This window comes from Meleagris gallopavo, chromosome 10 (assembly GCF_905368555.1).
Source record: "Meleagris gallopavo chromosome 10, MGAL_WU_HG_1.1, whole genome shotgun sequence".
Taxonomy (NCBI): Eukaryota; Metazoa; Chordata; class Aves; order Galliformes; family Phasianidae; genus Meleagris; species Meleagris gallopavo.
The window spans coordinates 24,507,190-24,521,935 of NC_139413.1; the positions used below are offsets into that span (position 1 = coordinate 24,507,190).

Here is a 14,746-nt window from a genome sequence, read left to right on the forward strand (position 1 = left end):
GTCCAACAGAAGCAGGCAAAGAATGCTTTAACAGTACTTCATGTCTTTTGTTGCTAGAATGGTTTGCAGTAGAGTTCAGATTTCCACCAAAGACCTTCACAACACTTTCTGACGTTTGCAAGCATGGTTGAGATTCAGGAGAATGCATGCCCTGTGCTTTTGGTCCCAGCGACTTCACAGCCTTAGCTGACGTTCCCAGCTCGGCTCTAGATGCCTACGAATATAACCATTTTAGGCAACAGTGAATCCTCAGAGAAGTAGAAACTGTCTGCTATCACAAGGAGTGTTTCACTACAGTCAAGTTTGGAATTCAGCGTTCTTGGCTTCCTATTTGGATCTCAGGCCTCTAAATTATGGCCCAGACAAAGCTGAGAGTAGACTGAAAATGACCATTGCTCGTTCTGTGGCAATCAGAACAGAACCCTTCCCAGCCTGACAAAACACAGGTCTCATCATTACATTCATTGTTACGGAGTCTCTTCATCTTCGAATCACCTTTTTCCTGTTGCCAGGCAATCTGAAAAATATTGTTCTCAGTACATCTGGCCTTTTTTGTGGTCAGTTATCCTTCCTTACAGTTTGGGTTTTAGTAACGGGGGGGGAAAGACATTAAAATAAATGCTTTAGGAAAATACTAAGCTCAACAAACATTACTTTAATTAAAAAGGAAATCCTAAAACCTTCTTAATGGGCACGTGGAGAATATAAGCTCAATGTAATGAAATTTGATGTATTTCTTTTTTTTTCCTTTTATAAGATGACTATGTATGGAACAGATTTAATTCGCGGTGTTTCTGATAGGTAGGGATAAATCATTATGATTTTCCTTGCTCTGCCAAACAGAGTGCTTCTGCTGCCTTATGAACAAGCACATTTGAAGGAGAGACAAATACAGCCCTTGATCCCATTCTCCTTTCCCACTTCTCCACTCACTCCCATTTCCCTTCTGTTTCTAAGCTGGGTTTGAAATCTTCTCTTCCACTGCCACCTCCAAGCCTTCCCTACCTGTGCCTTACCTTCCCCCACAAACCAGAATGCCAAAGATGCAACAAACAGCTGCTGTGCTGTACAAAGTCAGTGTTACCAAATCTATCTCAATATCTAGATGCACAAGTTTCAACCCCACCTGGAGCTGGTCTCCTGGAAAGCAGGCAGTTGTATTTGTGTATTTGACACACAGCACATGGCAGCTGCTGTCAATCTACCTGGTCTATACTCCAGTTCTTGGATTGACCAACAACCTGTGTGCCCAGAGACCAGCTGAATGAGGACAGATCAACCCACACACTCAATAAATGCCACCATGCATATTGATGTAAGGCGTAATGCAACTCTATGCTGTTTACAGTTATCTATACACTCACCTGCCCGTCCCCTGTGCTTTGGCTTTTTTGTTGCATAAATGGACACCACCAAGGTTTTCACAGCAGCCTATAGTTAGATGGGGCCTGAAGGTTAAAAGAAGTCCAGAGTGACTCTTAAGACAGAAGTTCACACATTTTCTGATGAGGGTACTTGAATTGCTCCTATTGTAAATACGCCTTCATCGTCAATTACATGACTCCACTGAGAAGACAGGATCTTTCCATACATGCACAGTTTGAGAAAATCTATTCCTTTTGTTTTTTCCTTCCAATTCATCTAATTCACTAATAGCCAAAGCATGTCTCCTATGAACAGCATGTGGGTTATTGCTTTCCCATTTACTTATTAAACTCTGAACTTTTAAACTCCCAGATCTCCACTCCCTACATTTTACTTAGTCCATTTAGTCTCTTTTCCATGGAACTTCTAGCCAGCAGACCATGTAAAGGCTCCACAGGGGTATGCGCTCTCCCAAACATTGGAAACACAAGGATGTGCTGGGAATGAAAGCTGGGGCTTTGCCATATGGCACCTTGCATGTGTCTTGTGTAAACATGTATGCCTCTATGCCCCAACAAGGAATTTTATGTCTGCCTAGCTCAGCATGCACTATGTATATAAAAAAGGAAAAAACCCACCACCCATACTTCCAGTTGAACAAAACAAAAATTACTTCCAGCAAGATGTTAGGCTCAAGGGCTTAGAAGCCTAGAAAAGTCACTGAGTCAGTAAACACTACAGAAGCTAACTTGTGCAGGGCAGAATCACACGGGCTTATGTCCTGAATGGCAAACATTAATTAACTGTATGAATTAACCTCCTTTACCATGAGAGGCATCAGTCACTCTTCTCCACTGACATCTTAACTCCAAGCTAACTTGGAGCTTCTTCCAGGCATTTTTCTTCCTGCTTTTTTTATATAATAGATAGATGAAAAATTAAAGTCAAAGATCACTGAAGGCTACACGTTCTCCTACCACAACTTGGTTTCTCCGTTCTCTTATTGAGAAGACATCTTCACATACACACCCTCCATCTAGAGTCAGTGCAGGTCTCTCACACTCACCAAGTATTTTCAAGTATCCCCAGTCAGCCTCTTTGTGCTCTTATGTAAACTAATTTTTACAAAGAAAACTCGAATTGCTGCCACAAACAGGCAACCATTTCACTTCACAGCTTCCTCGTTCACATAACACTTGATTCTGAATACAGTAATGGCTTTTCTGCAGCTTAGAATTAACGCCACGAGAAAGGGAATTCAAAACAAATAAAAACAATCCCCCAAATATACGCTGAAAAGAGCAACAGCCTATCCCCTCTACTTTTCAATTGCTGTTTTCATTGTTTGACATTTCTTTCTGCCAGGATTTTGGCGTTATTTCAAAAATACAATATATTTTATATCAAGTAATTGGCAATGCTCCTTTCTATTTTACCAGAACAACAATTAGGATTAATTCCAGTAGAATTTACCCTTCTGCGCTCACTGCCAGTGAATGGACCTTTTGCAGGCTCCCACAACAGGGCGTACTTCTCTGCACAAAACTGACAACTCAAATATAAAGCTCTTGTCAATATGTACACCTATGCTCATAGCTATCCTGTTATTTTATCTGTGTTCTTGGATAAAACACAGGATTCTGACATTGGTGAACCTTCGGCCTGACAAAGTGCAAGTGGTTTTGATTATTATTGCTGCTTTAAACTGCCCTCTGGAAAATGCCCAGAAATGTCAGTATAGTAGAACTTATTGAATATCCACGCAGAGGCAGAGGTTGCCTCCACCACGGTCTCATCATTTAACAGCACAAAGCAGTAAATAAGAACTTTCATTGAAGTGCACATACTTGCAAACTGCCCAGACTCCTGTGCTAACTCTTCAGATTTACAGTGCTCTTTCCCCTGGCCATCCCAGCCCTCTGAAATTCACGAAGGGCATGAAATCATTCTAACGTGCTGATCTAATTGATCCAGTCAAAGTGAGAAAGTAATCCATTAATCACATTGTCCACAGAGGGTCCAGCTCTATTCTCTAGTCTTGCCTATGATGAGGTGACGGAGTTTGTGAGCAGCAGATGTGTTACAGAGCTACTTCCAAAGATACAGTTCACAGACAGAAACCAGAGAGAATGTTGGTGTGTTTGGTGCACTGTATTTCTTGTGGGATATCTGCATCCCGTTTAACTACCTGCAGATGGACTTAGGGTTTACCTTTTAGAGAGACATCAAATCTCAAAGTGGAATCTTTAAATGATGGAGAATTGCTTCAGTGGCAGTTTGTTCTACAGTTCTCAGCATGAATTTTAGATAGCTCGAGCTTGTTTGACTTCAGTTTACAGGCACTGGCTCATTACACCTGTGTGCAAGATTAAGACACAAGAAGTACCCAGAGCTTTCTCCCTGTGCAGATAACTCTCGACTTTGTTCCTACCCTTCTTTAGTGACTAACTGAGCTTCATCTTTTCACAGTAAGCCATATTTGCCAGATCACGAATAATTTGTATGAATCTTTTCTTAACAACAGCCAGTTTTTCTGGAGAACTTTGTTAAACTGTCAACACTGGAGCAGTACAGTACTAGAACCGTTGGTAACTTATAAAACATCAAAATCATTTTCCTACTCCTGCCTGATACGTGCATAAACAGAGCTCTCTTAAGTTGTTATTGTTATTATTCTGCTCTATCATCACAGTATCCTGAATGCTTTACCTGAGGCTGCCTGGCTGGTCGTTTAAATCTCTCGTGGTCTGGGGGAGAGAGAAGGACGGTATTTCTGGTTCTGTGAGTGCGTGACTGTAATGCAAGCTCTGCTGAGAAACAGAATAAAGTCACCAAATTACACTACTGTGCCTCTAAACTTAATGACCTAGAATGAGTTCTGCTGTCGATGGGCCTAACTCAATAGGCACCACTGAAAACAATGGAGTCCCCCAGCGTGTGACCAAAAAAGAAATAAAAACTTTTTAAGGAATGTAGCAACTGCAGAAGCTCAGTAACCACTTATGAAACTGAGGGGGGAAAATCAGTCATTTGAATTTTTTTGTTTACAGGCAAAAAAGCGCTCCAGCAATAGAGTCACTGAGTGTGAGATTTCTGCTGTTTTAATTTAGCCTTTCTTAGGTTTTCCTTGTTTGGTTCAGCACAAGTTCTGCAGAATACATCTAAACTCTGTGGCTGATTTGCAGAACACAGCAGAGTGGGACTAACTGAAGCCATTTAAAAACTGAAGAAACTGGAAGCAGCCCCACGCTAAGCCACAGCCTTTCAAAGCTGAAATGATTGCCAAAAGAGAAGGGCATGGCTCACAAAAATCCATATTTACCTGGCAGAAACTTCATGCGATCCTGAGCTAAGAAACTATCTTAGGTGGGAGAAGGGCGAACTTCACAAATATCCAAAAAGAGAAAAAACAGTTGTTCCTTCTCATTCTCAAAACCCTTCATCTGCATGGATTCTAGCAGCCAGCAAGGGGGAAAAGAGGAGAGCAGCGCAGCCCCATAATCACTGCTTTTTATATGATGGAAGCAAGGCTGAATTATTTGCACTGCAGCTCATTAGTAGTAGTTGTCCTGAAAGAAAAGCAAGGAAAGAAGAGTGGAGCAACAACAAATCTGGGCCACTTCTGAGTCCACCGCAGGGATCTCTAAGCTGTCACGACTCAAGCTACCAAGTCCTCATGCTGCGGGGTAACATCATGTAGAGGTATTTCTCACTCCTGCTAAGAAAGCCTAACTTGTGTGGGTGTACTAGTCTGGATCCAGGGTAAGGCTAGCAAAACTGCACAGGACTTGGTGCAAAGGCAAGCCCACATGTCAGCCCTCACGGTGTTGGCCACATGCACTTGTATATGCTTAGAAAACACTAAGCTCTACAGAAACACCTTACGCGTCTTACAGCAACTAGTTCCCTGCAATAGAGACTGCCTTCCCAAGGTCTATATCCTCTGTATGTCAGGGCGCTTTTCCTCTTCTCAGTTAGTGTGGAAAAGCAAAGTATCCTGTTTCTGTGTAACCAAATCCAAGCCATGTATATACAGCTAATGACCGGTTACACCGCACATAATGAAGAGACACATTTTGCTAACTGCATAGAAAATAAACAAATGGAAAAAGAAAACAATTACTGGCTTTTGTAGGAATCTCCCTTGACCTGCTGGACTCAGCCCCTCAACGCTCAGCCTGCAATCCAGCACAGCCACTGTTAGGCACGTGCACTGCTCTCTGCTTTTGCTTTCCCTTTGATTCCCACTGACATTTCTTAACTTTGTTGCAGAAGACCCCTGCAGTAGCGTAAGAAATAACCACTGTGGCCTGCTCTGCATCATCCATGGCCTCTTTCTTGACATCCACCTGACTGAGGTGCAGCTGCAGTAAAGGAATTGCTGCCAGCTTTGGTGTTTGCCTAAAACACACAGACATGCCAGAGCTGCACAGAGCCTCACCTTTCTTTTCTCTCAGCGCTGGGGAGCAGACTGTTCTTCATCTATACAGTGAGAAGCATGTGCTTCTACCATGTCATGCTACTTATTTATTAATATTGCCACAGCACGAGGAATGACAGTCTTGTTATTCTGTACCAGAATGACCAAAAAATGTCCTCACAAGTAACACAGCAGCCTGCACAGCTGTGTGTGTGTGTGAGAGAGAGAAGGTTGTGGCTTCTCTCCTCCAGGGAAGCAGTAACAAATGAGTTGTTTCATCACAGTTGCACAGGGACACTTTATATGCAGAGGTGGAGGTGGAAGGGAAAAAAAATATGAAAAAAGAGGGACATACGCTGACAAGTGGTTGGTAGGGATAATGACCCCAGTCAGAGTCCTCGTGTTCTTACAAAAAACTCTTGACAAACCCCAGCATCTGGTAGTTCAGCTGTGGGTTTCCGCTGTTTATTTTTCTATTCCAGCGCTCTCATCCCTATGCACTGCCTGTGCCTGGCTCTGTTAAGCATTCCAAGTGCTACAGAGCATAATTGAAAGAATAAAAACCCCAGGCTCAGCACCAGGCACGTACAGAAAAAAAGTAAACTGCTTAAATCCTTCCTTACATTGATGAGAATACAGGCAGTAATCCCCCCACCACCACCCTGAGGTGAGTGCAAGCTAGGAGTGTTGAGCCCAGCAGTCTTTTCTGAAAGGGAGAATGTATGCACCAACATCAGGTTTATCTTATTCTAACTAGTGGGAACCGTGGTGTCCATGATGCACTGGGAGAAGCAGTAACTTTAATGAGCTGCCCAAGGCAAAATTCTGTTTCTGCATTCTTAATTTCAAAGAGTTCAGTACTTTTCTCTCTTTCTGTCCTCCCCCTTCACATTCATGCTGCTATTTTCAACTACAAAACCAAACATGACTCTGCTGACTACTGTCTGCCTATCATTGCTAAAAATTCAGTCTCTGACATCATCTCATGGATGTTAAGTATCAAAGGTAGCTCCGTGCGGCTAAAAAGCAAATCCCAATACCTTCAGCTTGCTACATCCTTCCACTCTTTGAACAATTCTACCACGAAGTCTGTAAATATGAGCTTCATCTCAGACTTGAATCTCTCAGTTTTCACTTCACTTCTGGGCCCTGTAAACTCTTTCTGCAGAATATTCCTAAGGCAATGCCTTTTCTACTTATCGGCACCGTCTGTACTTCCATCCACCTCCCCTTTGCCTTGTTCTTGTGTTGCTAATACATCCTCCACTGTGATCTTTACTCACAAAATATTTCCCTGCTGATAAGCACTCAGACTACTGCAGGAAAAGCTTAATATACAGTGAGTGACAGCAGGGATGGAAAAATGCAAGATGAGGAAAGGTGGTTTCGACACAAAAAAAAAAAAAAAAAAGGAATAGCCTTTGCAACTACAATTAAAAAAACACTGGGACTACAGGGGTACTCTGAGCAATGTGTGCTTAGAGAAGATTTCCCTCTTACAGCCCTGGTCAAACTACAACAGTTAACAGCTGGCATCCAGCTCCTGCTGGCCATACCAACCTGCCTGCAATGTGCTGTTTTCCCTCTCTGCCAACCACAAGCATCAGCACTGGGGAAGGAGCAGTGGTCAGAGCCTGAAAAGCCCAGGCTGGAGAGAAGCCTAAAGCTGTGGCTCTGCTCCTCTGTGGTAAAGGGAGAGCAGAAGCGTTTTATCAGCTCCAGAGCCACAGCTCTCCCTGCAGACACGTGGCTCACCCTGCAAGGTGTCTGTGCAAAGCCCCTGGGGCTGCTGACATCTCACCATCATGAACGCAGCCAATCCCTGAAAGCAGCTTTAAAAAAATCTTTAGAGAGATGCCCCATTTGTAATCAGCCTGCCACCACAGCTGTTAACTGTAACTGGTGGTAATCGCAGATTTGCATTCAGTGACAATTCATTTTCTGTCATTATTACTCTCTTCTTATAAAAGTTACCTAAATGCTCATAGCCAGAACAAGAACATTCCCTATTCCAACTTTCAAACTGTTTTCGCTTTTGCATGATATTGAAAGCAGATGTATCAAATTGAACTTTTTCTTTTTGCAATATACTGTAAATGTTTTTAAAATGTGACTCTAGTACAACTCACGTCAAACAGTCAAACTCAAGGTACAGAGTGCTGCCAAAACCGTAAGACAAATGAAGTTTAAAATCAGTTCTGACAGATTAAATGGAGACACTTTGAAGCCATAAATCAGATGGCCACTCTCTAGGAAGTTAATAATGAATGTATCTCTTCTTGGTATTTCTTATCTCAAAGACAAACAGAAAAACAAGCCAATATAATTTGCTGCAAAAGCAAATTTGTACTTCAGTCTCTAAAATAGTTCACCCAAGCAGCAGTGAAAGTATGAGCAAGTTGATCTCCCAATATTTGCTTGTTCTGAAGACAGATGAAAGACTATATTCGTATGCAAGACACAGAACTGTGTCCCAGTGTTTGGAATCACTGTCTAAAACAAACATTTGACAATAGCACATTTTCCATATTGTGCACATTCATAAACCAAAGATATCTGGATTGATATATATATATATATATATATACACACACACACATACACATATATATATGCACACACACACATATATATACATATATTTAGCGAGCAAAATCATTTGTTTCAAGTTGTTAATTTTAGATAAATCGTGTTCCAGAAGAGAGAGAGAGCAGGAAGATATACATTTTGCACGTAAGACGTTATGTTACCTCCTGGTAGGCAATCTGGTTGGTTATCTTGGGTTAATTTCTTCACATGTAAAATGATGCATGCAAATAAAACCAAACCAAAACAAAGAAGGCAGAGCAAAATGTTTTCCAAGCTTTGCAACAGAGTGCTTACAATGTTTATACAAATAGTAAAGTCTGGCTAAAATAAGCATCTGACAGCTCTGTGCGGCTCTCAGACACGACTCCTATTTGCCAGTTACTCCATGTAGGCAGAAGTGGGTGCCCAGGCAGAGCAGAGCCCCGCTGAGATCCCTGGGGTGATGCAGGAACACCAAGTTTTGCTTGCACACATGCCGTTGCTAGATGAGATCTCTGTGCTGTGCACTGCGTTCCATGCTGGACAAATCTAGATATAAACCGTCCTGAAGGAATTAGTTACTACAGAGTTCATAATAAACAGAGGCCTAGGAAATTTGTTCGCTAAAACACAACTTTCTTCTCTAGGTTTTATTTATTTATTTGGATTACAAATCACATTCCACAATGTTCTGGCATTCTGCTTGGACACTGCAGTGCACTTCCTAAGGACAGCAAGGCCTAGCCAAAGCGCAGCACCTGACAGCAACCTCTGCAAGGATTAAATGAGGGCATCTCCGTGGCAGCAGCCTCCTAAATTGTCGAATCAGGAGGCAGAAGATGGGATTTGCACATTCATCCATAAAAGTGCAAGCGTCCAAACAAACATCAGCAGTGGGGTATTGTATGTATGGATGGATTCAGGACTCTCCGTAGAGATTAATACCATTGCAATAATCTATACATATAGGGATCAATTTTGATCAATAGGTGATTCATTAACAGGTTCTGACATTTCCCTTAAATAACCCTTCTTTGAGACACAATCAGCAAGGATCCTTAAATCTCACCAGATTTCTTTTGAAATTGCAGTTTGAAATTAAAATAGACAACATTTTCTTCCAACTGCTTAACAAAGCAGCACTCCTTTTAAATGATCTCATGCATTAATTTCTCTTGATTCTTATAAACACGATCCCGCTATGATTTTGTAACTGTGTGTGTGCAGTACCCTGACTTGCACCACGCAGCCGAAGGAAGAGCTTTAAGGGATGGCAGAACGCAGCGGATGGGCTCAGCCACACTCAGAGCCTTTCACTGACATCTGGATCTAAGACAGGTTCTTCCAACGCAAAGAACCCTAATAGGCAACTTCTATTAAACACAACTCTTTCCGCTTTGATCCTGAGGTAAAACTTGCCAAGCACAAGGCATTCAGCATCACCAATCACCCTAATTCAGCATGCAACATCAACCAGCTTTTGTAAACTCATCTAATCCAGAGATATTAGCATTTAAATGACAGATACTTGAGTTTTTTAATCCCATCACACAATTCTCCATCTAAGCCAAGTTCCTCTGGAATTCAACAAGACGCCTTGAGGCTTGTGAAAGTCAGTCTATAAATCAACGAGAAGAAGGGGAAAAATCCACAACACAGCGACAAGCAGGACTTGTTTTCTTCATAAGATGGCTTTTACCACAGTTTGTGCTACCACATTCTTCTGCCCTCCAGAACATTATATTTGAATTAAGACCTGGATTTTAGTCAATGTAAGAGTTTCCTTGGCGAGTTCTTATCTTCTGAGACAATTCATGCTATTGTATGGATCTCTGAAGCGAACAAAACGTCACTGAACAATGCACTCTGTGAAATAAACCCACCACTGCGAGATGCCGTGCCTTGCCGACAGGCAGTGCAAGTACCCCGGGCCCCATTTCATTAGCACCAAAATTAATCACTTTGTTACACGGAAACCTCCTCAGCACCGCTGGTTTAAACTATTTTATAGATACAGCAGTCAAAGGCAAAACTGGGAACACAAAATGTTCCTTCTATAAACACTGCTGCTTAGTAACCCGGTATTTTTAATAACCTAGCGCTCTAAATTCAGCTTGTCAGTGTCTGACTGCAGCATGAGACACTAACGGATTTGGAGGCCAGCTTCCCAATCTGCACCGTGCTATGTACAGAGTTGTTCTTCATAGCAATCCAGTGACATGATCGACTGGGATAAAGACAGGAAGCTGGGTACTTGCTCATTATGCATATTGCCATGCGCCCAGAATCTCCAGTACTAAGACAAATTTCCTTTTGCTAGTGATGTGCAAATATGAAACAAGACAGGCAGGCCATGACTGCAGACTATTTACATCACAGAATTTGAGACTACAAAGGGTACAGAGGGACAACTCATTTGAAAAACGACACAGTCTACAAAAAAAAGTTGAAAAATAAATAGGAAAAAAATTAAGTGCCATCCATTTTTGCTTGAATAAGGTGTAATTCTTTGAAACGCACTCTATGCTCTAAAAAAAAGAAATAATGCTAATTACAAAAACCACTCACAAGTGCTGGTCTCCGCCCAGCAGTACCTGACAGTTCCCACAGCCCTGCTGAAGTGCCCTTTCAGGTGCTCTGAATACCCTCACCGTGTTTCAGTGTCTCCATCCTGCTGTGCTGCATCCTTGACTTAAAAACCTCTCTCTTCCTTGAGAGGCCCTGGAACAGTTGCTTTAGCTGAAGCACTTAGGTTTGTACAAAGGGAAAAGTGATTTTTGTCAAATCAAACATGACTTCTTGGAGACATCTGTATTCCTTTCCAGTGATACGCAAACATCTGGGGATGAGATTTATATGGGTAATGAATTTTTATAAATTAAGAACAGTGGACCAAGTTCCCTCTGAAACACAAGAATGTCATGTAGAATCAAGCACTGAATTCTGAGCTCTCCCAGACGCAATCATTCACATTTTTATTATAAGCTAATCATGAAGGAAAATTTAAAATACTTAGCAGAACAAATCCTGACCCTGCAGCCAAAATCTTTGAAGTCTATTACGTTTTTACCTAAGAAACAACCAAATCAGAACTAAGTATGGGTATTGGGATTTCACTCATTATTTTTACCTTGATTATACCTTTTGAAAATGCCACTACTTTCCCTCCAGCACTTTTGTCTATCCACCTCACTGTTATCCCTCTGTTCAGCTGCCCATCAAGGTTGTGCTCATTTGGAAATACACCATTCCTAGCCTAACCCTAGCTCTGTTCTAACTGCTCCTACTAGGTCAAAAGGATGGCAAGACTTGCTGTCTTGCCAGGAAAACGTGACGTCCAAAAGTTGACGCTTACTGTGACCCTGACCCTCTAAGGTATGTTACATCTTGTTCTCCAGCCATCAAACTTTACGCCTAATTGTGCAATTCCTTAGCAGTGACGCTTTCAGAAGATACTGAAGGCCACAGTTTTACTGCAGCATGACATACACTGAAATCAAAGTTGGGGCCGGCCTCAGTTTAAACAAAAACAAAACAACAAAAAATAACCACTTTTAAATACCATTTATAGAGTTTAACTTCCATGAGCAAGCAGAGTGACACGGACAATTCTAAGCATTTCACCCCTGAAAGTTTCATGAGGATTCTCAACTAAAGCATTTATTTAAACAGAACTATGCTAAAAGTCTGCGAGACAAAGTCTTTTTAGAATTTTCTCTCTTCTCTCTAAATGTTGGAGTGTCTGAGGTTGCTCTATTGATTCTTTAAGGCTGCTGGAAGAACAATTTACCACCATTTCATTATCAGGTTGTTTCTGCAAGTAAGACTGATTAACCTGAGTCTAATCAGTGCACTAAGATTATAGGCTCAATGATCACAGAAAGGATTGTATGACAGCTATCATTTATTAAAGACATCACAACAACAGACTCAAATGTAACAAAATGCAAAAACGTGCATCCTGTCAAAATTATCCCTTTCCTGAAGTTTTCATTTTGCCAATACTTCAGCATATGGAGAAAAATGACCAATTCTCTAAATGCCTTTAAAATTCTTAAAATAATTCTTAGCTAAAGCCAGTGGAGCCAGAATCTCCAGGGATGCTTCAGTACTTCAGTATCATGCTACTAACTCATCCTTTGCACTTCACATCTTGCAAGCAAATCAATATTGAACATGGTCAGTTTTTTTGGTAGAAAATATCCAGGAACACCCCAGGCACCACAAGAAGTGCTTCCAACACCAAGCAAGCACTACATTTCACTGAAACCAATGTCTTCTGCTCCAGGATGGTCTTAGTCTCACCAGCTGCCAGGATACCCATTCTTAATCTGTACAGCAAGCAGAGGCCCTGCTTACACAAAGTACCTATGCATGCATGCAGAAGAGAATTAAATATTATTTTTGCAATCAGCTTTTTAACAACAGCCACTAACTGCAATGGAAGAAGACCGCACTCCTCCATAAAAAGAAGAAAGATAAAATCTTATGATTGCTTTAGTTCCTGTCAAATTACAGGAGTGAGAAATAACCTCTGTGTAGATGGATTACATGCTACAGAACAAGAAAACCAAGAACCAAAAAATATTTTCCAAATGGCAGATTCTGTACACGTAACTAATGGAACTTATCTTCCAGATATTCCATATATGTTACTGTTTTTTTCAAAAACTGATGCTTTACTATGGCAATCTTTGGGCAGCTGATCACAGCTGATGTCTTCTATGGCTTTTTTCTTGGGGCACCTTAATTAGGCTGTTTAAGGCACTTTCAGAGGTTCCTTCAAGAGCACAGGGTTTATCTGCAAAGACTGCGTGACCTGTGCACACTTCAGGACCTGGGAGAAAGGACAGTCCTTGGATTAGCACTGAAATGCTGGAGGTGATGGTTCATATTTTGGGTGGCTCTTTGGCAAGCCACTGAACTCAGTCTATACTTTACACCTTTCTGGTTATAAGGGAGTAGCTACACTTCTGCATCACAAAGGGTTACTGTCAAAATAAATATATTAAGGGCTGAGAGACAGCCACCTTCCATCAGACTATAAAATCCCCTTGTATAGAGAAGTTACTGTCAAAGTAACTGTCTAGCCCTTCCTATTTCAACACAGTAGATATCTGCTGGCAAGACCTAATACAAAGCTTCCACAAGAAGTATCTTAAAATACTGCCAGAGTGCACATGGGATTGCATGACCTTTGTCAGGGAAAAGTCTGAATAATTCAAACAGGCTCCAGAACTGCATATATCTTTTTGAATACTCACTGGAGCCAAGCCTGAATTCTGAATCTTCTAAGCCTCTGTTGTCACAGCCAGATAAGAGAAAGTTTGGGGATAAGTTTTTAAATGACAAAGAAAGGATCTTCAGAAGGATCCCAGGGAATCACCAATGCAAGCATCACTCAAAGGTGAGGATGCTGCCTATCACAAGCTGATGCAAAGGCAGAAGGGAGAAAGTAGGCTCTTCAAGGTTGGTTTCTATACCTTTTCTAATTTGTCTTCATTCTTGGTAAATGAGCTCTGACTGCACTTTCTCATGTGCTGCAAGAACCATCCTCCAAATAGGTTCCCATTTAGGGAAAGGGCATGTAGTCAGAACCTTGCTAGAGCAGATTCACTGAGGTTTGACGGGGCAAAAAAGCAGGATTTTGCGCTCAGAGGACAGGAAGGCTGGGAAATGATATCTGAGAAGTACCGTTTTGACAAGGCAATTAGCTCAAGCCAAGAAGCAGACAGAAATAGGGTACTATGCAGTCACCCTCAAGGCTCAATCAAATCTGAGACCTGGGACCTTATGAAAGTCAAGAGGAAGACAATCATTTGATGCATTTTGCTGAGTGTCAGATTATGGTTAGAGGACTTACGTGATTCCCAGATCAATACTGCATATATCCAAGTTCAGGTCCTACATTCCTCTGAAGAAAGTCCAGAATGAAATAAGCCTATGAAGTTATTAAAGCCCAAACCTAAGTGAGACTGCCATTTTTTTTCACCTCTGTTTTGAGCACTCACAGAAAGAAAAGGAGGAGAATTTTTCTGTGGGGAATTCTGTGACTTGAGACAGCACAGAAATAAAATTTCCAAATTTCCATTCTATCCAAAATCCTCGAAAAGAGGATATTTCTTCAGTGAAGCACCAAAAGCATTTTTGAAATTCCAAAGGAAGTAGCAGGGAGAAAACAACGGGTCCTTAAGTCAGAAGCAGATGAAGAAAATGAAGCTGTCTTTGATTTCTTTTTGAAGTGGGAAAAAAAATGCTATATTTAAAATAGAAAGAAACTGAAAATTCTAGACATCTAAAGTCACACATCTGGCCACAAAGATACACTTCTGCAAAGGGGCAATTTACTACTTAACAATCACTTCATGTTAACTGCGCTGTACAGGCACCATC

At 41.4% G+C, this 14,746-nt stretch overlaps 1 protein-coding gene across 9 annotated transcripts in view; it reads right to left on the reverse strand.

Annotated features, from left to right (window-relative positions):
- Positions 1-14,746, reverse strand: part of GLIS1 (GLIS family zinc finger 1) — a 180,255-nt gene that overhangs the window by 106,072 nt on the left and 59,437 nt on the right. The window lies entirely within an intron of this gene.